This window comes from Anser anser (assembly GCF_964211835.1).
Source record: "Anser anser genome assembly, chromosome: Z".
Lineage (NCBI taxonomy): Eukaryota > Metazoa > Chordata > Aves > Anseriformes > Anatidae > Anser > Anser anser.
The window spans coordinates 6,936,274-6,963,130 of NC_139723.1; the positions used below are offsets into that span (position 1 = coordinate 6,936,274).

The window sequence follows — 26,857 nt, forward strand, 5'->3', positions numbered from 1 at the left end:
TTTTCACACGTCAGGTGCGTTCTTAGGATACTACGTTTTCATTATGGTAGAGTTTGAAAAGTAGGTTGGAACACTTAAATGTTTCCCTGATTTTCACTGGTTTTCCCCAGTCTAAATCAGTTCTGGGCATCCAAAAAAGCCAGGTCATTCTTAAAGATATGTTATGAGTTGTATATTTCCCAGATTAAGTGAACAGCAATCAATAGGATTTTAACAGCAATTTTATAGTTGAGATTCTTCTGAATCTTGTATTGGGAATTTAGCTTCTGTTATAGGTTTTGGTCTAAGATCAAAACTAAATTCCTAGTGACAGTCTGCAGCTTAAACATCTCCCTGCAAATTTTCTTCTCCCAGGACTCTGAAAAATAATGAAAATTTTCAGAATAAACTATGTGAGAAAGATAGCATTACAAATGCACACCTACTCTTAATTTTTATCTCTGCTGAATGAACATTGGACTAGAAGACTAGACTAGAAGAATAGGAAATAAAAATGCATATTAAAAGCCATGAAAGGCTTTAATTTGGTATTTTTAAATGCATCAGCAAGAATCTGTCTGTTTCTGCCATTTCAAGTGCTTAGAGAAACCTTATTTTAAATTCTGTTAAAGATGTGTTACAACTGTTTCTACAGTTCTGCCTTGTGATGTTTTACTAGGTATTTTAGGGATTTGGTAAAAAAGCAATGGAATGCCATTTTGTAGTTGTCATTTTATGAAAAAAAAATAGCAACAGTAGATATATTATATATAAACACTCAGGAGAAAACTATCCATATTCAGAATTAAAGGTGTCATAAGTTAAATTTCAAGAATGAGAAGCAAACTTCTTTTAAGTACTAGAGATACAATTGTTTTGCAATTTTTAGCTTGGCTCAAAGTCTGTCAGATCCAGGAAAAGAGCCCATCTATCATATGCCGCAATACAGACTTTAAACATAAACATTCTCTTCTCTCCCATTTGTCTTATTCAACCCTGTCCTGCACATGAATAAAGCAGGAGTCCTACGAAACTAAAATATCTCATCAAGTATGAAAAGATTGTCTGCCAAGATGGATTAAAAATGACAAGCACATTTCATTCTAGGATTTGAGGTCCTGCTGAATAAAATAAATCATGAACTCTAGCAAATTAACACCAGTAACTAATGCATTCCTTGTTCCTGACTGAGAAAACTTCCTCTTGGAGTTAAGGACTTTTTACCAGTCACTGTACCTGGATAACATTCACTATCATCTATGAAACTATAGACATCACAGAATGTTCATCATGAGAATGCTGAAAAATAAGACTGCAATCACCTTTTCAAACTGTGCTGGCGAAGATAATAAAAGTGGTTCGAACCTTATGACATAACTGCTCTTATTAATTTGAACTTGAAGACCTCATTTTTTTATTTATTTTTTTAACTTCATGAACATATCTTTAAAATATTTTAAATATCAGGCAGTGTTAGAAAGCTTTTTCTGTAATTTTTTTTTTTTTTTTCAGAAACATCTGAATATTATTCTCCTGGGAAAAATAACCACAAAACCCAAACCAAACCAAAATAATAAATACTTACTAAACTGTTTAAATTCTGCAGAAAATAATCTTATAACAAGGATGAAATTAATCTGCAGAAGATAATCTGATAACAGAGATGAAATAAAATGTCCCCTGTACATCTGTTTGACACTTCTTTTGCTGCTCCTAAGCCACTACTGTGGTGACTTCAAACTAAAAATTGGAATTTTGTTAAGTCAGTATTTATTTTCCAAATAAAGGAAATAAGCCAACAGGTTTATACGCAGAAATCAGTGAAAACGAAGAGTAGAGGCAATGTATTGGATGCAATCTACTGAGTCTCAGTCCATGTCCCACTGAAATACAAAACTGCGTTCTTAGAGTTTACTAACATTGCTCACATGCATAAGTATGTCTGTTTAAAGTAATGTTACATTGGATGTTGTATTGGTTTTGGCAGTTAGTTCCCTTCATAGCAGCTGCTATGGTGAAGTGTTTGGGGCTTAGGAGGAAAATAACGTTGATAACACACTGACGTTTGAATTGTTGCAGAGCAGTGCTTACAGTGAGTCGAAGACTTCCCAGCTTCTCACTCTGTCTTGCCAGCAGGCAGGCTGGGGATGCAGCAGGAGCTGGGAGGGGACAGAAGCAGGACAGCTAACCCCAACTGGCCAAAACGATGCCCCATGCCATATGACATAAAGATCAGTCATAAGACGGGAGGGAAATGAAGGAAGAAGGGAAGGGATTGTTTTCCCAATAAACTATTAAGCATAAGGACCCCTGTTTTCCTAGAAGTGGCCTGTCAGTGAGAAGTAGCGAACGTTTGCTTTGCTTCTATACACAGCTTTTGCTTTACCTTGCAAACTGTCTTTATCTGGACCCACAGTTGTTCTCACTTTTACGATTAAAATTTTCCATTCCATGAGTGAGTGAGTGGTTGGGTCAGCTCAGCTGTCCATGAATGTTAGCCTACAGATGATGTCTTTTGTATTTTCTCACAGCCCAACACACTGAATAATTCTGTGAGCATCTAACAAAAATCTTCATATATGCAATTTTGTGTCTCTTTTATGAAAAAATAGTTAATACTCCTAACATTGCATTTTATTAGCTATCAGTTCTAAAAATGATTCCTTTACTGTCTGTTCCAGTTTGGTTTTCCTGTGTTTTTTGTTGTTGATTTAAGTCTCCCCAAGAAATACCATCTCTCAGACTCTCATGTTTCTTCTGAAAACATAATGAATGAATATTTTTGTGATTTGGAACAATTGCTTAGCAGCATGCATTACTTTAATAGACACATTGCTTTAAACTAAGACTCCACCATCTGTTCTGCCCTTTAATTACAAACACAGATATTACATAATTCAGAATTATATGTTTAATATAAGTGATTTAAATCCATGTTTGTTCCCTTGTACAACAAATAAAATGTGCGCCTGGTAAATTTCTTCCTTGTTTTTCAAAATCAAGGGAGGATTGATTTTGTATAATATAAGCAATTTTTTCATTGCTATGCAAATTCACTTTTAGAGAGTTTCTTGACCTGTTATTTTTGAAAACACCTATGCTAAAAGTACAAATTTCCCAAGAGTGTGTTCTGTTGTTTATTTAAATAGAGAAAAACATACTGAGGGTCCTAAGTTTTAGGGACTGTAGGAGGTGCTTTTCCTGGCCAAAAAAAAAAAAAAGCATACCATCAGATTCAAAGGTGTGCAGAAAATGTAGGAGATATGGTCATCTGGGAGAAGAGGGAGGAGTATATTGTCCTTCTTGTAAGCACAGAGATGAAAGGAGAAGGCTGGCTGCTCTACATGCTGCCATTCTCCAGCTTTCCCCATCCAACAGCAAATAAGTAACAGGTCATTACAAGGTCGCACAGTAAGAACTCAGGTCTTCCTGAAGAATCCGAGCACCAGTATTTCCCTCACTGTATACCACTTCATTTATGATGTCTAAACTCCTGTGACTACTGACATGTAAAAGAAATTTTTGTTCTCCTCTGATTTGTCACTAGTTTCTTGTGATTTTCATTAATATTAAAATTCAAGTGAGTTAAGCAGCCCTTCTATGATCAGTGATGCCTGGAAATGGGATTCTCAAAGGAACATTCCTTATCCTTCCAATGAATTTGTGTGCCCCAACACTTTTGCAATATAATCATTTTATCTTCTATACAAGTGTCAGTTATCCTTACTATAAATATATGTTAGCCTTTACATTTTGGTACATTGAAAGAGTATTTACATTGCTCACCACCATTTTTGTAAGTACACACATTTTTAAAAACTTAAAGAGATTTTCATGACATGAACTGTGAAACAGTAATCACAAAGCTGAAAATTGTTTAAGATAGAAAAAAGAAAGCTATTATATTCTACGTGATGTGTTCATCATAAAAGGTATACACAGGTAAGTATAAAAATTAATAAATAAAAAGCAATACATAGTTATGCACACAAGCATATAAACAACATATAACACACACTACTACACACACCCTTCTAGAGCACATAAATTCTAGAGCACATAAACAGATTTACTCTGTTCGAATAAGTTCATTACTAGAAAACATAAAACAGCAACATAGGAAGATTCCTACATCAGCCCAAAAGCAGTAGTGATTATAATCAATACTGCTTTGAATATTTTCCTATACTTGTATTCTGTCCAAGAACGTTACCACAGTACTACCAAATACTACTGTGGAAACTGGGTGAAATATCTAAAGAAGATTAGGAGGTCAGTGACCAGTCCTGAGCAAGCACAGGCAACAGGGTCAGATGTTGAACTGACCTAAATAGCTGAATCTTCAGCAATGCCTGTACATTGTTGAGCCAGAGCTTGAAAATACAAGTCTTTAATGTTCATGCATAAATTAGCAAATACCAGAGATGTTAGCTTCCATGGGAGGGAACCGGATATATGTACAATTAACTCAGGCTTTGAACATTACTTCTTTCTAGCGCTGCATAGTCTCTTTCAGGCTGGTTGGGGATAAAGAGGTGTTGCAATTCAAACAAGTCTCTTACAAGGATAATTAGCCTCACAAATAAACCCATACTAATTTTAGTCAGTTAGCAGGGAGACGGAGCTTAGGGATACAGAGGCTTTCAACACAGTGCAGTTTTGTAAGGATTTAGCATGTGCTTTCACAAGAATCAGCATTTAGCCATTAGAATGAAACTTGGAAAATAGCTGACCGTTTTTGTCCTGTTCAGACCAAAAAGCTTGGAATTCTTCAAAGAGTATTAAACTAACCTGGGGAAAAAGAAAAAAAAAAAATGTGATTCTCACATTTTAGTAATAAGATTATTTTATCAATGACAAATGGTCTGAGAAAAGTGTGGCAACCTATTTTGTGACTGGAAGTTCAAGACTGCACCTCCTTCCTTTGGGGCCTTGTATGCAATGTTGTCTAAACCTAGAGCAATACTTGGATCTGTACAAAAGGGACCTGTGACTCTGGAAGGATTAAATAAAACTCTCTTTTCCCCCTCTTCCACAGAAAAGACCCATTTTTTAGAGCATTTTTATCCAGCTGTGGTTGCTATAATGCACTGTAAGAAAAGTAAGAAATAGTTTAACAACTGCTGTTGCTGTAAGAATTTTGCTCTGCTCAAAATTATGAGTGTTTTTACTGAAGAGATTTGAAAATTTCTGCCATTTAGTACTTTAAAATTCCAGTGTCTTCATTCAGCTGTCTCTTAAGAAGGAATTAAGGAGATAAAGATATATCAGGAACTTGGTTAAATTAATGTCCAGGCAGGGAATATAATAGAGTAAAAATAAAGAGCTTAAGGAAAAAACAAATAAGGAAAAAAAACAGAGATGGCAAAAAAAAAAAAAGAACATCCTTAAGCTCCTATTAGCAGAGGATTTTTATTAATGAAAGATATATATTTTTTATTTCTTTTCAGCTAATCTAAATAAAGATGTTATCAATTTCTTTTACTGCACTGTCACGTTAAAGTGAATTTATCAGAGTCAAGAAATTGAACATTTCAGAGTCAAACTAAGGATTTTCACTGAGACAGTTTTGCAAAGTTGAACATACTTAATAAGGCGATAGATAGATTTGGAATTGTTGCTGATAAATACATACACTGCAATAGTGCTAATAACAGTGATAACAGTACTAGTAAAATGCAGTCCCGGGTATTCCTTAACAAAGGTTTTTTTTGTTGGTGGTGGGTTTTTTTGTTTTGTTTGTTTGTTTTTACACTGACTCAACTTTCCTTTATATTCTAACCTTATTTGTTCCCTCCCTGGGGTGATGTTTAGCATGGTTTGGGTGAAGAGCTAAGTACTATAGTCATGTATGTTTAGCATGTATTTCATTAAGCTCATTATCATATTCAGAGGTGTTAACTTCTGTGTTAATATTCATTTTACACATAATGAAGCAAAAGGCTTCATTCAGGCCCTCAAGATTCTGTTCTCCTGCCAAAACAGGGCTGTCCCATAACACAAGACTCCCTCCTTCAGCAACCTCTCATACAAAGTTCGCAGACCTCCATTTACAAAGTTTGTATAAGAGATAAACAAGAACAAACTGCTCAATTTTCCTTTGCCCAAGGCTGTTGCTAATCAGCGATGCTTATAAGTCTCCACAATGCACTTAAAATAATGTTTCTGATACTTTCTCCACGGGGAAGGGGAGGGATGAATAATCCAAAGTGAAGATACAAAATACAGAATTAACATGCACTTAAGAGGCTAGGAATTTAGATGAATCTGTGTAACACGTATGTAAAGCACATTTAGTGTATTTATTCAGACCACTTAGTTGCCTATTGAGTACCAATGGCAAAGTTTCTGTGACATGTTTAGCAATAGTCATCATACATGGTATTTTAAGAAAAAGCATTCTTTCTAACACAAAGACTAGTATAAAATTCAGTGTATGTTCAATTCATAAAATCAAAGCAGAACAGAGTATCTGATTATTTATCCATTTTCTTTAAAATAAACTTTTTAGATGATTTTCTGTCCTGTAAATTAGCCATCCTCAGAATTAAATAGAGAAGGGAACATATGGCAAAATGGCTAAAGCAATCCAGAGAATGGATGGATGGATGTTGAAAGAGGCTGATGATTAATCTCATATGCCTAATTTTTCCCCTCGTTATTTCAGCATAGTTGTTTTAGGTTGCCTTATTGATACAGGCAAAAACACCTAATATGTTTAAGTAAATATCATAAAAAAGTAATTGCACCTAAGAATACATGGTCAACTTGATTGGGAGTCTGCTTCTGCAAATGTAATTCTAACAGTGAGTTTCTTCAGACACTAGACAAATTTTGATGTAAACAGCTGAGATGTAACTAATAAAAACAGACCTCTAAATAACATAAAATACATATCAGAATGGACACTGGTATTCATCTTGCCACAGATGTCATAGAACCTACTACCGGTACATACAAGGTAGTATGAGAAATGCACTGTATACCTCTGGAGCATAAATCTTTCCAGCAGCAAGAACATACATAAAAATCTTTCATAATCTTTCATTTCCTTAGACTTTCACACTTGCTTCTCAAAATAACAGAAATTAAGTAAATATTGAAGCCCTGTTCTAACTCTGCAGGAAAAGTTACAGGGACCTTTAGTATATTTCAGATTCAAAAGGTGTTTTTCTGACTTGAGTGGGTTTAGGAGCCCACAGGGAAAGTGCTTTCCTCTGAGCGTTGTACCCACATAACTCGATAACTGCTAGAGGCCCAGTCAGTGGCACACGTGATCTGGTTGGTGACTTCGGGGTGCAAGTACAGTTTTTTTGCGCATGCACACCTTTTACCTTTTCCAAAATGCATTTCAGGCCTAACAAACTTTCCTAATAAAAATACTGTCAACACACAGCATGGTGTTGCAAATCAGCACTTTCGGCAGAGGCTGTTTCATTACAAAATCCCAAAGTAGTGCTCATAAACAACCCTGTAATTGTTCACAGCATGTCAATGAGGAAAGGCTTTGATAATTTTATTTTGGCAGGAAACAATAGTGAGGAATTAAGTTCATAAAACTTGACTTAATTGTGGATAAAACCCTGGCATACAATTCTGCTACATTTCAGAAGCCAATTAAAGTGTTTACAGATTAGTCAACATCTATCCATCCAATTCACATCATCAGTATGCAGACAGAAATGGAAATGCTAAATAGAAATAAACAAATGCCTGTAATTTATAGTTGTAGAAAGTTGTCAGCTGCTTCTCTCAGCTTAGTGATCTGTCAGAACTTCTTTTCTAAACTATCAAATTCAAGGAATTTGATATTGCCTTAGAATTTGTCTAGTCATATATTTCTGTAAACATTATAGCATTTCAAAGACAGGAATGTCATGAGATAAAGACCTTCTCACACATAGACAATGACCTTCTTGATCCATATTTGCAATTCAAAGTGGATATTTTTAAAACCTTTTTTAAGTTTCTGAAGCAATCTGATAAAAATCCTGTTTGCCTGATCAATAACAAACCACATGCAAAAGGTCAGTTAGACCTTTTTCTTCATAACAGAAAAGCAACAGCTTATTCACTGAACTTTAATGTCGAGAAAAATAAAATCACAAATAGGATAGAACTTGTAGGGAGAATACATCTATTTTGTCATTTAAATGTAGTATTTGCTGGCACTAGATAAATTCTTGAGGATTTTATATAGTTCATAAAGGGATTTTTGTTTAGTTGATTCAAATAAACTATATTGTAACGTTTGTAATTTATCATTAATTAAATTTAAAATTATAAATTTTACATGAAATGGTTTTAATTTTATGAGGTGTAAAAAGATCTAGTTTGAGCATTAATTGGTTTATAGTTTTAAGAGGAATATCATCCTTTAATTTCAGGACAGAAGGCAATTACTAATGGAAATTTTCTCTAATGATTGTATCAGGATGTCAGATTTTCACTCCTGGAGTCAGAACATTAGTATATCAGAATATGCCTGGAGTATCTGATCATGGTCCTGGGACTGTATCTTGTGCACATGAAATTATGGCAAAATAAAAACAGCAGAGCAGTTTTGTTCCTGTTGGGGGGGGGGGGGGGTGTATTTTTTTTGCTGTTTAAGACAATAATAAAAATAATTGCTTTTTAAGTTCCATGACATACACTTTAACCTCATATAACATGACACACACTAAACTAAACTAAATAAAATAAGATAAAATAAAAAATAAAATAAAAATTTCAGGCTTTGTTTCTATAAAGATAAAAGTTATTCTGCCCTAAGAATATCTTGTAATAAACACAGCGTGAGGATTCAAAAAATGATTTAGCTTACATTTTAACTTTGTGTTAAAAAGCCCACACTACTATACCATATGCTGCTGTCTGTGGGAAAGGAATAAATAAATAAATAAATAGAGTTACTAAAAACAGAAGGAAACTGCACAGAAAATCAAAACATCAGCTGTTTATCAAGGTTTTTCTTTGTGGAAGAGAGTGAATACTCCACAGATCAATTTCTAAACAAAACTAAGAGGACACACACCCCTCTTTTTATGAATACAGATTTCCAGGGGAGTGACAGCCCCACACTTTGAAACATTACAATTTCATCTTCTCTAAATAAAGACCTCACATACATGGAATAGAGGCTATGGGGTGTCCAGGGTGCCCTCTCATCCCACTTCAGCCAACACTCAGATCCAACATCAATAACAGAAAGAGTTGTTAGCTCTTCTTGTTCACTGCAAAAGAAGATTCACACTTCCCCGGAGCTGGAAAGGGGCAGACTGTACTTGTATATCTGGAGCAAAACAGCAGACTGGAAGGCTTCCAGGAACCTGGGAATTGAATTTTGCCCCAGCTATGACAGAAATCCAGCTGTCTCCTCTACAGTTGCCTTTTTTGTTGATCCACCTTGAGTCCAATGGAAAACTGGATTCTGCTTGAAAGAAAAGCTGAGGAGTAGGTTGGAGAGCTAAAGGAATGGTGCTCAGCTTCTAAACAGCCATCTCACACAGCCCATGATATTTATCTTGTTACATCCACATTTCAGTTCTCTATTTCCTAAAGTCATAGTGATTTTTCCTGCATTTCTGTTCTTAGATCTTCTGGGCAGAAACTCCGTTTTACTCTGATACCGCAGTGTCTTACCTACAGCATCTGGTTCCCGCCTGGGGCCTATTTGCACTCTTGTGAAAAGAAAAGCAGTGGAAAACAGATGATAGTTTTGCAGGTCTTAATAAACAGCATTTGCAGACTGTCTGAATTGAACTTCTCTTGGCATACCTGGGAACCCTGTAGGGACCTTGTAATTTGTTTCTCCTGACTAACTGGTGCAGGTGCAGCTTGTTACCCTCATCCTGGATATTAAGAAGACAAGTAGGCTTGCTTCAGCAGAGAGAAGCAGTAGGAAGATAAACAAGGAAGAAAGTGCTGGTAGTTTACAAAGTATAATAATTTAAAGGGGTCAATATATGGATTTGTGCACATAAATGCAGTAGTAGCCACCTCTCAACTTGCTCCTTAGGAGGAATAACACAATAGGATGATCACAAAAAGCCTACAGGGTATTTGTCTTCAATTTGACTATAACTTGCAATTTAGGAAAAGAAGGTACTAAAATGCTGTATGTACTGACATGGTTCTAACCTTAAATAATAGCAAACAAGAAGATCAAAAGAAAACCTCTGAACTGGTGATAAGGAAGTAATATTGAACTAAACGCGACTATTTAAAATAAAATAGAAGATAGATAATTCACAAGTTCAGTGTACTGTGAGTGCTTTAACTGTAAAGTAACCTTTGAATTAGATCTACATTTTTTTTCCATGCTCTTTGCTTTTTAACACATTCTTAGTCTTTTTATATCAAAGAGAATAACAAAGCCACAAAATTTTAAAAAAAGTTTTGAAACATTTTATCAGGACCACAGTATAGTGTCAATATATTTGACAGAAATATACTCTGCCCTGGAATATTGTGTCCAGTTCTGGGTCCCTCAGTTCAAGAAGGACAGGGAAATGCTTGAGTCCAGTGAAGAGCCATGAGGTTGATTAAGAGCATCTCCCTTAAGAGGAAAGGCTGAGGGAGCTGGGTCTCTTTAGCTTGGAGAAGAGGATACTGAGGGGTGACATTATTAATGTTTATAAACATGTAAAGAGTAGGTCTCAGGAGGACAGCACCAGGCTCTTCTTGGTGACATCTAATGATAGGACAAGGGGCAATGGGTGCAAGCTGGAACATAGGAGGTTCTGCTTAAATATGAGACGAAACTTTTTCATGGTGATGGTAACAGAGCACTGGAACAGGCTGCTCAAGGGGGTTGTGGAGTCTCCTTCTCTGGAGACATTCAAAACCCACCTGGACACGTTCCTGGGTGACCTGATCTAGGTGTTCCTGCTGTGGCAAGGGGATTTTACTAGCTGATCTTTCAAGGTCCCTTCCAATCCCTAACATTCTGTGATTCTGTGAAATGGAGGAGAACTGGATAACAAATTGCCATGTCTCAGGGAAAAAGAAGCACCTGGTGTTTGTAAAAATTGCTCATGAATTCAAAGAAGCCTTCAAAGATAAAATGACTTGAGATATCTGCATGTCTTGTAAACAGTAACACAGAAACAAAAACTCAGAAAACTAAACCATATGTCTCTTTGTTTTTCTATATTAAAGGGGGAAAAAAGTCACTAATATCTTATGGTAGAAAAAAAATAGTATTATGTCATAAAGAAAAGTGAATTTCTAAGATAATTTTTATGTTTATTAATCCTTTAAAATTATTTTCAGACTAATCTCTAAAAGTTACTCTGGATCTACAGATAACTTGTAAATTAATCATTTTTTTCCAGGAAAATGGGGAGGTTTTTTCTTCAGTCTGTAGAAGATTAAAGTCTGTCATGTGCCAGAATTCAGTTTTGGTTACATGAAATTCTAAATTCTGAAGTTATTCCCTGTGAGTTTTTCATTTAAAATATTATTTTTTCACTTAAAATATTCTACCAAAAATATTTTATTCAAAAGTTACTAGTAAACATTTCACAGAAAGTAAGCAAAGCAGTATTTCCTCCCAAGTATTCAAGTTAAGAATGGTTCTGGTAAGCATACAATTACAAACACTATGATACTTTTCCTATGCCAAAGTAATTGTGAATCAAAGAAAAATATTGCCATTTTCAATTGTCAAAAGTCATACTACCACACATACCAACACATACTACCACATTACACTTTACGTCTACATCTACATTTACATCTACATCTACTACCACTTTACATCTTTAACTTTCTATACATACACACGAAAGTAACTTATCATTATATTCCATTGTCTGCATTTTTCGGTCATGAGTAATCATTGATTGACTATCACTGATGAAAACAGAAATCACCTTCTGCTGCTAAATACCAGAAATATGTTTCATAAGCTGTGTTACACTTCTACAGTCAGTATAAAAATAACCAAGACATTGCGTAGTGAAATGTCATTATTGCTCGGATTTGTGTTTTGTTATTGCTTAAATGGCTATGGTAGGAAGATGTTATACCTGGATAAATCACCACCAGAAGCAGAAATGTTGCAAAAGCTTTAGGTATAACTGAGGTAGAAGAAAAAAGAACTACTTTTAGTATGGGAAATAAAAATAGATTTCATGCTAATGTGTCATAGTTCATTTTTGGAAGACATCAAAACATTCTTTACTGTTGTTTATTGGTTGCAATAAGGTGTAAAACATTACTTATAAAACAGTTTTTATTTATAATTTACTATAAGATATACATTTCAGGCAAAAATGTAGAATAGCATGGTAAAATAATAGCTTTTCAGGGGGTTTAAGCTACCCTGTTTCAAATGGTGCTTAACATAGATATTTTATTCATAAATGACACTACAATCTCCTCATGGCAATCTTCTGATGTAGTAGTTCTGCCAACTATTAGCAGGAAGAGAGGGTTAGATCCCATGAAATGCATGCAAAAGTGGTTTTATTGTGTTCAGGTTGTGGCAGCTATGGGATTCTGCTCATTGGATGTCTTCCTTTCCTGTTCACCACCCACAAGCATCTTCAAGGAAAGGAATTGATTGCACAGGGTTCCATAAAAATAGAAAAAAAAAAAAAAAAAGGCAAAAAAAAAGCAAAAAAAAAGGCAAAAAAAAAAAGCTATCATTAAGTCATAAGACTTTATTAGGCAATTCTAACCCTTCCCCAGACCGCACTAGTGCAAGAAAAGTTTCTTTTGGCTGGTGAGGTAGAGAGGTAAAAAAGGTAAAAGACGCGATACCTTAAAGACTATACAAAAATTTCAAGACTCTTCCATGCTATGCACATTTTTCTTTGCACTCAATGCTGTTCTAGATTCTACACTAACTATTGTCAATGCAGATCACAACTCAATTTCTAATTCTCCGATGTGAAGAATGACTTCCAATGAATGGAAGAACTAAACTGAAAATACGTATTCTAGGCTGTAATTTTCTTATAGAAAAAGAACATCTTTTGCCTAATTTATATCTTTGTGTCATGTCTGTTCATCACTTGCCAGATCTTCAGGCACATGTATGTATATATCTGAATATTACTAAACACAGGTAGAAAGAACAAATACTTTACAGAAGTCCACTTTATCTCTGGAGATAGAATAAGACTTTCCATTCATCTTTCATTAAAAGTTTTTTTCTTTCTATTAGTATTAATTATTCTGATTGGAATCTACTGGAGGAATCCTAATTTATGAACCGTTGTCACTTTGTGTTTCATTCTAACATTTGTGGCCTGGCCTGTCTTTTTGTTCATAGGTAGCTCACATGAGACACACAGCAATAGCTTCTTTCTGTACTCCATTATACTCGCTCACGTATTTTCATCTCAAAGCCTATTTTTCCAACAATTCAGGTACAATATACGCAATTATAATCTTAATTTGATATTGAATTAATCTGTTTGGAAATTAGAGTGCATTGGTGGAGATCTATGTCAACAGATTCTACTCTCACGTGAGTACAAATTAAGATTAATTTGTTGATGTTACAGAAGTTTTATTGATATAAAAAGATACATACAGTATTTATTAGCAGTTATCTTAGGAAGGGGTATGAAAATAACATAATATTATTACTCTGTTATTTCAGATACTTGGTACAAGTTAAATCTGATGAGGAATGAAATGATTATACAGGTTAAACAGCTGAAGGTTTTATGCTACTTAAAAAATGTGTGGATCAAGATGTTCGTAATGAAGTTGAAGTAATCTGGGGCCTACTCTTCTAAAAGATTGTTCCTTGTAATCCCTCTTGATTGAGTATGACTATACACTACACATACCGAGGCAAAGCAGAGATTGAGTATGACTACACACTAAATATACAAACCTGGAATTCTGTGATGGGGAACAGAAGAAACCCCACACAATTCAGGTGGAAAAAGTTAGAGACTTGCTGCTCCACCTGAACTGTCACAAATTCACAGGGTCAGATGGGATCCACCTGAGCATGTTGATGGAGTTGGTGGATGTGACTGGTGGACCGCTTTCCATCATCAATCAGTGGTCATGGTCATCCGGAGAGGTCCCAGCTGACTGGAGACTTGCGAATGTGACACCCATCTACAAGCAGGGTCATAAGGAGGACCTGGGGAACTACAGGCCTGTCAGCCTGACCTCGGTGCCAGGAAAGGTGATAGAACAGGTCATCTTGAATGCAATCACATAGCATGTGCAGGACAACCAGGGGATCAGGCCCAGTCAGCACAGGGTCATGAAAGGCAAGTCCTGCCTGACCAACCTCATCTCTGGATATCAAGAAGAGGTTCTTCACTGAGAGGGTTGTCACGCACTGGAACAGGCTCCCCAGGGAAGTAGGCACTGCACCACCTCTGTTGGAGTTTAAGAAGCATTTGGACTGTGCACTTAGTCATACGGTCTGAATTTCTGGGTAGACCTGTGTGGTGCCAGGAGTTGGACTCAATGATCCTTATGGGTCCCTTCCAACTCAGGATATTCTATGATTCGATGATTCTATGATTCTTTCTACGACTGGGTGACCCGTCTGGTGGATGAGGGAAAGGCTGTTTATGTAGTCTACCTAGACTTCAGCGAGGGAAAGGCTGTTGATGTAGTCTACCTAGACTTCACAAAGCCTTTGACATAGTCTCCCACAGTATTCTGGAGAAGCTGGCAGCCCATGGCTTGCACAGGTACGCTCTTTGCTGGGTTAAAAACTGGCTGGATGGCTGGGCCCAGAGAGTGGTGGTGAATGGAGTGAAATCCAGCTAGCGACCGGTCACCAGTGGTGTTTCCCAGGGGTCAGTGTTGGGGCCCTTTCTCTTTAAGATCTTTATTGATGATTTGGATGAGGGAATTGAGTGCACCCTCAGGAAGTTTGCATATGACACCAAGTGGGGGGGAAGTGTCAATCTGCCGGAGGGTAGGAAGACCCTGCAGAGGGACCTGGACAGGTTGGATTGATGGGCAGAGGCCAATGGGACCAGGTTCAACATGGCTAAGTGCTGGGTCCTGCACCTTGGTCAAAACAACCCCATGCAATTCTACAGGCTTGGCTGGAAATATGTGAGGAGGAAAAGGATTTGGGGGTGCTGGTTGATGCTCACCTGAACATAAGACAGCAGTGTGCCCAAGTGGCCAAGAAGGCCAATGGCATCCTGGCTTGTATCAGGAACAGTGTAGCCAGGAGGACAAGGGAGGTGATCATCCCCCTGTACTCTGCTCTGGTGAGGCCACACCTTGAGTCCTGTGTTCAGTTTTGGGTCCCTCCCTACAAGAAGTACATGGAGGCCCTGGGGTGTGTCCAGAGAAGGGCTACAAAGTTGGTGAAGGGTCTGGAACACAAGTCCTGTGAGGAGTGACTGAAGGGACTGGTGTTGTATAGTCTGGAGAAGAGAAGGCTTAGGAGAGGACTTATTGCTCTCTACAGCTACCTGAAAGGAAGCTGTGGGGAGCCAGAAGTTGGCCTCTTCTCGCTGATAACCAGCGACAGGACTAGCGGGAATGGCCTAAAGTTGTGCCAGGGGAGGTTTAGGTTGGAAATTAGGAGAAATTTTTCTCAGAAAGTGTAGTCAGGCATTGGAATGGGTTGCCTGGGGAAGTGATGATGTCATCATCCCTGGGGTGTTTAAAGAAAGATTGGACGTGGTGCTTAGGCACTCGGTTAGTGGGTGACATTAGTATTAGGAGGATGGTTGGACCAGATGATTTTGGAGGTCTTTTCCAACCTTAATGATTCTATGATTCTGTGTATCTAGATATCAGCTAGTAGGTAGCACCTTATATTCCAGCTAGCTGGAACTCATACTGGTGCTGAAGACATAGAAACATAGAAACAGTATTTGCATAGAAGCATAGAATCATTAAGGTTGGAAAAGACCTTTGAGATCATCTGGTCCAACCATCACCCTACTACCAATGTCACCCAAGTTCAGTGCTGCCAATAAGACAAATAGATCTTGAACAGAAGATCCATAACCATAGCAAGCATTGAAATGAAACGGACTCCACAAGTCATATGAGAAGTTAACACATCCCCATTTTGGGCAAGGCTTGTTTGCATCTACTCAAAAAAAGTGAGCTTACACATATCTGTAATATATTACCATCTTTTGCATTATGACTCTGCTAATATCTCCTATATATCTCCCTCAGCAGGTATCTTTTATCACAGTCTCCTTCATGTAATCTGTGAGAGTCTATGCGAGCTGAAGTCAAGACAAAGAAGTAAAAAACTATGTCATCTCTTGTTTTCAATGGCTGAAAGTTTCATTTGGTTTGCTGAAATTTTCTTCACCACAAGTCTATTTTTTTTAATTGTTATTACTATTGCTATTCACAAAATGGAGTGATTCTGATAATAAATTAGGAGAAAATTCAACCTTTCTGTTCATACGCGAAATTACTTAATTTCAGTGAAAAATGTCAAATTCTCCATGCCTGGAGCACGTATTGAAACTGGTCTCTGAAATACATCTCAATAATCCTGACCCTCTCTCAGCCCTGCCCAAGTTCATTCCCACTTCATCCAATATAATTTTTTTTGTTCATTGAAGATGGTAAGTATTCAGTAAAAATATACTGTCTTACAGCCAAACTCTCATATAATCCAAAATTAGAGTCAGTCAGTGGAAGCTGAATATTTACTGCTATAGTTTTCCTCTTTGCGGAGTTATGGAGTTTAGGAAATACATTTTACATACATACAGTTCCTATATGAACATAGCAGCTACATGATAGAGTTGAGTCAGAGAAAAACAGGCACAGATTCTTCCACAAAGGATTTAGGAAAATCTTGAGAGAATGAAAAGGAAAGCACTTGGTTGTCAAAACCATGAAGCGTAAGGATGCAGACAAAATTTTGTTTAGCCTAATGAGCATATTTAAGCTTGCTCTCTGGGAAAAAAAAAAAAAAAAAAAAAAAAAGGATACAGTGACTGTCAGATTTGATCAGCAGATCAGCAGAAATTGCAAAACACTCATCTCTCTCCTGAAATCCTATTCCACAGTTCCAAGTGCCTGTTGTAGGTACTCTTCAGGTATATATTAAGTACAACCCTATAACATGACATAGATGAGTATAAGAACTAAATTACAATAGTGTAACTATCTTTGGGCTTTTTCAAATTATGACTGCTTGTTAGCACAACTCAAACAGCATTTTTTTTACATTTTCTGCATGTAAGCAGTTTTGTTATTTCATCTAATGGTTGCTCGTATTTCATTTGTGCTTCTGCAGATATGCAAGCTACAATATGCTAGGTACTTTATAGAATGATGAGAAAGTAAAATAATAGCATATTCCTTATCTCAACAAGCTTGCACTCTAAATTTATGACAGCATACAAAAGATTGAAAAACAAACCAGGGGTGTGATATGAAGGACAAAAAGACAATGAAATAACTCTTGTGGAAGGACCTGGAGCAGAACACATTAATTTTGTTTATTTTGCTAAAATCACAAACATCATTTCAACACACTAGCATTATAATATCTTTTGGTCATGAGTAGATTCAGTGTTTCACAATGTTTTGGCTAACAACAGCAGACAATTAATTTTATTGTCTAATATAACTTCATTCAACAACGAAAATATACTCAGAATAATAGATCAGAACTGGTGTCAAATGCAGAGAAACGTTCTGATAAATATTCTGCCCTGAAGTAAAATAATGTCAGTACTGCATTACTTCTCCTTTTTTATGAGCTATGGATCTGTGACTGTTTTGTACTGCTGTAAATGGATTTTTTTATATCAGAAATCACTTTTCTTTCCAAGTGATGTAATCAGAGAGAAGAAAAAAAAAAAAAGAATAAGTTAAAAAAAAAAAAAGGAAATTAGTATTAGAGAAGATCATTTAACTTTAAATTTAAATTTTAACCAAAAATAGTGATTAGGAGATTAGGAAGAATAAAAGGATGAGACAAAGTTTTAAGGTAAAGTTAGGTTGAGTGAAGTTAATTTTCACAGATGTTATGAAAATAAATGTTTGAAAAATTGTCATTGCTGATTTTATGATCTGATTTTATTTTTCAGCTGAGGGCCATACTTTGTATGGAATATCATGTAGATATTGGTATACAATAAGACCTGTAGTTTTATTCAGATATATCTGCCTTTCGAAAGATATCTTGATTGTATGCTTTGATGGTGGAGTACAAATTAGAAAAGAATGCTTTCTCTAGCCTGAAACCCAGGAAATAAAATGGTATTTGCAAAAATTCAAAGCAATCTCATATGACAGAAAATAATAGTAGGATAAATGTTGTCTGTTTGTACTTGTTTGGTATTTCTGTGGAGGAAATGGTACTTCATTCAAAAGCATTTACTGAAGTCTATAGTACTGATGTTTGGGGAAAGCCGAAGGACAGTGTCCTTGCATAATTATGCTTACAGCAGTGCTTTGCTTTTCCATCCTTAATATGAATTGTATAGTAGCCCAACTTTAATGGGAGAGGTAGCTAGTTTATAGGTTGGTGCAAGGTACAAGCTCTTAGAAATAGCAAACATGGCTTTGAACCTACAAGCACAGGTATAGAGATTCAGATGATCTTCCATCAGGCTGAAATTTCTTCTGCCTGGTAAGTTTTTAAAGAACTTACAAATACATCTTCATTCTTCATATACTCACAAATGATGGAATCACCACTCTAAATCCTGTGGCAGTAAGAGTTTTCTAGTGCTTAATGTGTCCTTACTAAGGAGAGCTGGGAAATATTCAAGTGATGTAGTTAAGATCTTGTGCGTTTGAGCTGGCGAGAGTTATCTGAGGATATAACCCCAAACTAAATTTTATTTTAAAATTTACTTGTATTATTCTTATAAGCACTTTGTTGTTGATGATGGAGAGACTAGCATTATTAATTTATATTTCATGCAGTTCTTATTTACTTTATCATATTCACCTGTTGCTTCTGTATGAAGACATCTGTACTGACATATTTGCAGATGAGGGATTCTGAGAGTTGCTTCTTTATAGTCAGAGGTTTAAATAATATGTAACTGAGTGCTAACTTCTAAGAAATTTTTTATTTATCTGGTAGGATTATTTAAAATCCAGACTTTGCAAAGCACTGATTATAAAACTGATACAAATGGGAGTGCTGAAGTGCTTAAGTTAAGCATGTGTGTAAGCACTCTGGCAGATTGCGCTCTAATCAAGAAAACAGTGAAAAGCACCATCTGTTCAATGACATTTCACAAGACAGTGAAAAAATTCTAAAGTCTAATCTTCAGTGCAGATGAAAAAGAGATCTGTCCAGAGCAACAAGCTATCACAAAATTAATTTACGAACAGAAACAAGCAATTTCTCCACTGCACTAGGCTCTTGAGCTTCCTCACATTAATTTTGTAGATTATAAGAAAAGTAAGTTATAATGCATCCCTGCTGCAGGCACAAAGTTCAGTGAGGATGAGAAAGAAGTGCAATTTTGTTTTTCCCATTCTGTGGTAACAGTGGCAAAAGAAATCAAATATCTCATTTTATGTCTAATTTATGAGAGCTAGCTCCAATCATTATCACTCTGTCTATAGTGAGAATGACATCACTGTAAATGGCTGTTTTTCTGATTAGTCAACCTTGTTTCTGAGAAACATCCATCCCTCATGCAATTAGGTCTTCTTAGGGATGAAATCTACCTCACAAATTAAATGATTGATAGTTGAAAAAAAATCTAGGTATATGTCAACATGTTGCCAGACATTTCTGTGGAGCATGAGCATAACTAAATGCATAAGATTTCCAGACTGGATTAATGAATTGTATTAGAAAGTCTAATGCTTAAAACTTAAAAAATGAGGCTGAGTTCTGTTCCACTTTCATCTTGCACTAAAAAAGAAAAACAGCAAACAATAAATATTATTCAGGAAATAGGTGAAAAATATGCCAAATCAATAAAGTTACATCATTATACTCAGGTTCAAAATCCTCCTTAGCTAGCCTCTGGCCCATATACTTCTCTATAGTTTTGCAAAAGGAAAAAAAAATTACTCCTTGTACAAGCAGAAACATACCAGCTGGTATTTGGAAGACAGATAATTCCTGCAACTCTCTGTGCCTGGCACCAAGTGTCAAATGTAGTGGGAAAAAAAGGAATGGGTGTTGTGTTTTTTCTGACATTTCTAACCAACCAGGCTCACTCATGAGCCTTGTGTCATTCAAGATGTCAGCATAATATATCACTAATATAATGGAATATGCACTGAAGTGTATAGATCTTTATGACATATTATTCTTTACCTTAATGTGCCGAATACCATGCCATCAATGAGGGTAATTTTTCTGTTTCTTTATATGCTTGGTCATCAAAGAGATAGTGGTACTTAACAGATCATCTGTCGTAATTGAGATCCAGAGTTAATTATATTAGTAAGATGAATTCTCCCATTCATCTTACTAATATCATAACCTTGCAGTGACTGCTTCTGACTGGAAATACCCGAGCAAATACCAGTGAACCCTCTTCATCCATTCAAAGGTTGTCTTGACAACTATGACTTCAGTGAATATAAGCTGGGATATCTTTGCTGAAATCAGTGATAGTAGGATTTACAACACTGAGTGATTTGTTCCTAGCTTTAAATGAAGGAGTAGATTTTGAAATGAAGGATATCAAACCTCATGGAAGCAAGACTCAGTCTCCTCCCTTCCCTCTCCAAAATATAAGGTAACTCTACTGAACCCTAGCTGAGGATCCCCTCAAACCATTAATACTGCTCTTGCTTCATTACAACTATCCACCCAAAGAGCAATATTAATCTGGAGGTTGTACATCACATATGAAAATAATCCACCTAGCCTCTTCATTTGCTAGCATATCAGTGATCCTTCACAAATTGTATAGCAGCAGCTAGCTCATCCAAACTAGGCAGAAAGAAGGAAAATGATGATGGATAAAATGTCTTTGCACCTTATCTGCAAAGTATCTTTTTTGTACCTTATCTTATCTTATCTTATTTTATCTTATCTTTTATCTTTTATCTTTTATCATCTTTTTGTACCTTATCTGCAATCATTACAGCAGATCTTTAGCAGTTATAAACTTGTGAAATGCCTCAATTCAGTTAAACCCTGTCCCTATCAACTCTGCTGTAATAGGTTTGTTATACTTAACTGGTGCAGCAAAGTGTGCAAGTAAGACCACCTTAGGGTAATAACTTAGCAGCAATTATGATTTAATGGTTTCCAGATTCCTATGTTTTTCACCCTCTAGAGCTGAAACTGAGTTTCAGGATTTTGGAGTGGGAGCTTTCACAGCATCATCCCCCACACAGAAGGGTTTTGGTGGGTGTACTGGCTCTCAGAAGCTAATTTGCATAGCTGCAGATCTGATGCTGTCTTAAGGGGCTTCATTGCGTGAAGGGTTTGGCTCAACACAAAACCAACTCTCTTTAATTGAACTGTGCACTCCTGAACATCCATTTCTTTATCTTGCCCACTTCTGCTGAAGGGGTCAAGTAGTTTCTCCATCTTGCTTTTAGTACTACCATTATACATGCTAAGAAGAAAAGCGTGTAAGATATTTGGAAAGAGTGTCCAGTTCATATATCAATGTAATCAAATAGTGTGTGACCAAGACAAATCAAAATAAAAATTAAATTATTTTATATCAACTGCTTGTGTACTTGACTAGAATCTTTATACCTTATCAGCTCTAACTCTCAGTTTGTCTAAAAATATAGCAAAGCATACGAAGACCAAAGAAAGATATTTAATAATATTTTAACAACATATTTTCCACATTTATGTATCTTTAAACCAATAGTGAGGGGGAAGAACTTTGGACACTACCCTTCGACATCTGTAGCTTGCTAAATCATAAACATGATATATAAATTTCTTCACGATTTTAGCAGATATCTCTGTTAGTACCAGGTCCAGGAGTACCCCTCTCCTTGTTGGCTCACCTACCACCTGCGTCAAGAAGTTATCTGCAATGCTCTGCAGTAACATCCTGGACTGTTTCTTCTGAGCTGTGTTGTCTCCCCAGCAAATACCAGGGTGGTTAAAGTCCCTCATAAGAACCAGGTCTTGTGAACGCGAGGCAACTTGCAGCTGCCTGTAGAAGGCCTCATTCACTTCCTCTTCCTGATCTGGTGTCCTGTAGTAAACGCCCACCACAGTGTCACCCCGCTGGCCTGCGCTTTGATCCTCACCCACAGGCTCTGGACTCGCACTTCCTCCCCCGCTAGGCAGAGCTTCATACATTCCAGTTGCTCAGTCATGTAAAGAGCAATTCCACCACCTCACCTTCCTGGCCTGTCCATCCTAAAGAGCACAAAACCATTCATGGCCACCTTCCAGTCATGGGAGCTGTCCCACCATGTCTCAATAATTGCGATGAGATCATAACCCTGTAGCTGCACGCACATCTCCAGTTCCCCTTGTTTATTCCCCATCCTGTGAGAGTTTATGTAGAGGCATTTGAGTTGGGCTCCCAAGGCATCCAACTTTCAGTATGGGGCAACTGTAACTTGTCAGTGTGGTCCTACCGTAGCTCTCCTGTTAAGCTTTGTTCCCTCTTTAGGCTGAGGGCATCCTTTGCAAGCTGTGTTGTTCAGGCTTTGGATCTTTATTCCTTAGCTAAACCACGTACTTGAAAACTATTGCTCACGGTTAGTCTGACTGACTGGTTATAAAGCAACAAAAACATGTTATCATGAGGAATGAGCTCCCAAGAATATGAGAAAACTAATATTTTCTTTTTTTTTTTTTCATAAATCTCATAAATGTTTCACAAAACCCAGCAAGAACACAGGGTCATATGCTCAAGCTTTAAATATCCATGACTTTGTTGTTTAAGCTTTCTATCTGTGGTAAACACTGACTGTTGAACAGTTTCAGCATGAAGTAAATATTAATAAGCTATTAGAAGTATTAGTGCAAATTAAATACTTTATCAGGGAGTATAGCAAATGGTATTCAAAAGTTGTTAATCCTCAAACATCTTCAAAAATTAGTGTTTTTATTAATACTACATAGTAACTCACTGTATCTATATTAATTGCACAGGAAAAAAGACGTAGTAAAAGGAAGGAATTTCACACAGATATATACATTTACAGATAGGTATGTATTTGTATACAGACATATATATGTGTGGACATAAAGTGAAGTGCAAAACTACTCTCTGAAACATACAAAATTTAGTATTGTATTTCATGTAAACATTTACTGAATTTAAGAACCTTTTTATGATATCTTAGTGAAATAAAACGATGGAATTCTAGGTGTGGGGTCTTTTTGTTGTTGTTTTGTTTTGATTTTGCTTTAATCACCTCCAGCCCTTTGATCAGCTACAATAGGGTTCATCCCAGTAATAACTTCTTTGGATCATTGAATAAATTAAGATGAAGCATAAATTTCCACACATATCTATATCTTTATATACGTACACCTAGACAAAATTGTTTTTTTAATGTAATGTCTTAGATGTACAAGAAATAAAATCTCTACCTCAGCCTCATTTCCTACAGACCTAGAGACCTTATTTTTCTATGGTTCTTTTTAGTTGCACAGCTCCCATGGAACGAACTAGTAAATGTCCATTATCTTCGTAAAGAAGTATAATTAATCTGAAAAAGCTTGAGCTAGTTCATGTTTAGCCTGTTTCTGAGTATCAAAAGTTCATATTTCTCTAGGTATGTTCCTTAGATAATGTCATTTTCCTGTCATTGTTACAGCTACATGCTAAGGGCTAGAATTATTCATTAATTTTACATTTGCTCAAATACAGGCACTTCCAGAGGAAAACTTGCTAATAGTAACTATGGTAATTTCACACATTAAAGTGCCTTTTCAAAATATTACCTGGATTGCCTAAGCAATTCTATTCTGTCATTTCTGGAAAAACATCATTTTTTCCAAATCTGAGCGAGATGAAGCAGCAAGATGTCAGGGAGCAACAGGGGCAGGCTCGGTGAAGGAGCGCAAGACCAGAGTCACAGTAGGGCAGTGTCTTTTTATCAATATTCAGTTTTGCCTGATGAGAAACAATAAGGAGCAGGATTTTTGCATTGAGTGGAAATGGTATCTACACCAGTCCAAGCTCCCGGGACAAGAAAGGTTGTATGCCTGCCCTTGTCCCTTGAACTAGTTAGCTCTTTAAAAGAGCTCTTCCCACCACAGAAACAGTCTTCAAATGTAAGTTCAAAGAACTCAATACACAAGAGAACTTAAAAAATACTCCTGACAGCAGGGTAGTATAACAGTATCTCAGTTACTTTCACACTAACAGGCTGAGGTACTAGCGTTAGTACCTTTGGTATAACAAAGCTTAGTGCTGTGCTAAAACAATTAGTCTTGGTAAGAACTAGATGCATGCATTTTCACACATCAGGAAAAGATTATCCCAATATTTTAAGTTTTAATATATGTGTTTGTAGATAAAAATAAATACCATTAAATTAATTTATATATACAGTCTAATTTCCCTTGCTCTCTTTCTTGCTGAATATTTTCTTTTTATTCTTTATATGTCCACAAAACGTCAAAGTGCATGGAGATAGGTTCAAACCCATAGATTTATGTAGTGCCCTAGGTGGGATAGATGGCAACTGAAAACTAAAGAACACTGACTGCAAGAAGTGTGGAAAACATTATTTTTTTGTACAAGTTCTTGAAGCCAGATAAGGGACAGAAGAGTATATTATTTAGAAGTATCCTGAATCTTACTCTTGGTGTAAAGGGCTGCAGGGACTGGAAATGTCCCACAGAAGATGAATTCAATAGAAATGTGTATATAAAATGATTTAAGAAATGCTCACTCCTAGAAAATTTGATGAAGCATTTTGGATATTTTGAGACACTTCTGAAGTCTTTTGAGATCTTAAATATTGTTGGAGATTTTTATTTATTTGTTAAACTAACCAAAGTTTTAAAGGGTCTGGACTTCTAAGTAAAATAGCCAGGTTTCAGAAGGGGGTGTCTGGAGTATTGAGCAAGATGAAAACATCTAGATAAGAGAATCCCAGACTCCAGATTTACAGCATCTTTGTGCTGTGAAAGACTCAATATATATGCTTGATATTATTACAAATATTTATTGATGTGTATCCTACTAATGGCTAAAACTTATGATGTGCAGTGTATTTAAGAAAATACACTGAGATCTATATATACTGGACAATCCTGAGATACAAATAGCTATGCACAGAATCTTAAAACATTGCAGTGTCTCCCTGCACTGTCAGAAATTGCCCTGCCTATTTTCTTCAGAGACCTACTGTTCTGTAATGTTCAATTACTGCACTTTAAACTTTTCTGGTTTTAGTCTTAACCTCTCTGCGAATCTTTTTGGTTACCCCTTCTTTTTTTTTTTTTTCCCTAGTGGTATTTTTTCCTACTCTTTACTTCATGCTGCAACGTATTACATTTCTTCTTTTTATATGATAATAATAATTTTCTACTTCCTGAGGGTATTTTGAGGCTAAATCCATTAATATGTATGAGGTGCTCAAACTATAGTGATAAGCACCACTGAGGCTGTACGTATGCATGTGTATATATCTCTACAGAAACACACATCTACGCACATATATTTAAATCAGTGTACTTACTGCTAACTGGTATATATAACAATGACATGAATATACAAATACTTTGCATTTCGTCTGCATTGTTTTCTCCCACTGCTTGATCAAGTAGATACGTCTGTTATTCCCCTGGCTGCATTACATTTGTTACTGTTATTGCTATGCTGTGCTGCCAAAGGCTATGTCTATGCAGAAATGCTGGAGCACTCCATAATGTGGTTCATACTCTTGATTCCTGAGACACTTCCACTGGCACTGGGACAGAGCTTATCAAGGCTCTTTTCCAGCCAGCCTACCAACCCACCCAGGTTTGGGGTTGTTTATTTTCTCATGTTCACAAAGATGTGAGATGCCAGTGTAGATCTAGGGTTTGTTTCAGTATGCGACTTGTACTAGACCAAGAAGTTGGGAAGCTCTCCAAAGCCCTCAAATTCTCATGTAGTCTACATGTCTCAAATCTGTATGAGCCTTACACATTATACAAATATTGGAGTCAGAAGACATTCACAGTTTAAATAATGAACACAAAATGTGAAATATCTCTGAATGTATGCATTTTTACTTCATGGACCTGACCATCTAGGTTTTTGACGGTAAAATTCTTTAGATATTAGCATTGTATCTTCACTGTATATCAAGTGTATTTTCCTACTGTTTAGACCTTCAGACATGTCCCAGGGTACAGGGTATATACCCCATCTAGGGTATGCTTTAGCCCTGTATGTTACCTCTAATGTATGTTCCAGCAAGGAGAGTGTCATTGCAATGTGGAGGGCATGGGTCTCTTTTCTCAGAAGACAAGTGAAATGACATGCGGAAACAACCTCAAGTTGCACCTGGAAAGGTTTAGTTTTAACATTAGGAAGAATTTCCTCAGACAGACAGACAGGAAAACCCTTTTGCTGATATCTACCAATATCCTGACACAGCTTTGTGGTTTTCCCTGCAAGACCAGAGCCAAAAGAGTCTGAATTACAACCTAGTTAAGTAAAACAAACATATTATTTGTATCCGTACTCACAGACCTCACTTTAGTTTCTTCCTAGGAATACTGCGTATATATAAATTTAGAATTTTGACACTTATTTAGAACTTAAATAGAGAATAATTGCAAAGCTGCAGTTTAAACAGAGAACCATGCACATCTTAATCCATGTTTTATAGCACTATAATTTATGGTAATGGTCAAAAAGAACAGTCTGTATTATAACATTGCCAGGAATATTTTAATTACGTGTCAGAAATGTACAGTTTGATTTCCATCATCTGAAAAGTAATGCACTCAGAAATAGTTTACATGATAAGAATCTGTTTTTTTTTTCTTTAATATAGTTATAAACAGAGGTCTGTTTTATCT

At 36.3% G+C, this 26,857-nt stretch overlaps 1 long non-coding RNA gene across 1 annotated transcript; it reads right to left on the minus strand.

The window, feature by feature from the left end:
- Positions 1-277: 277 nt before the first annotated feature.
- LOC310889077 lies at positions 278-9,741 on the minus strand. Its single transcript, XR_014576361.1, has 3 exons — positions 9,108-9,741; positions 4,713-4,770; positions 278-358 (listed from the first exon to the last, which is right to left on the minus strand). It is a non-coding gene; the product is annotated as an uncharacterized lncRNA (long non-coding RNA).
- Positions 9,742-26,857: the final 17,116 nt, after the last annotated feature.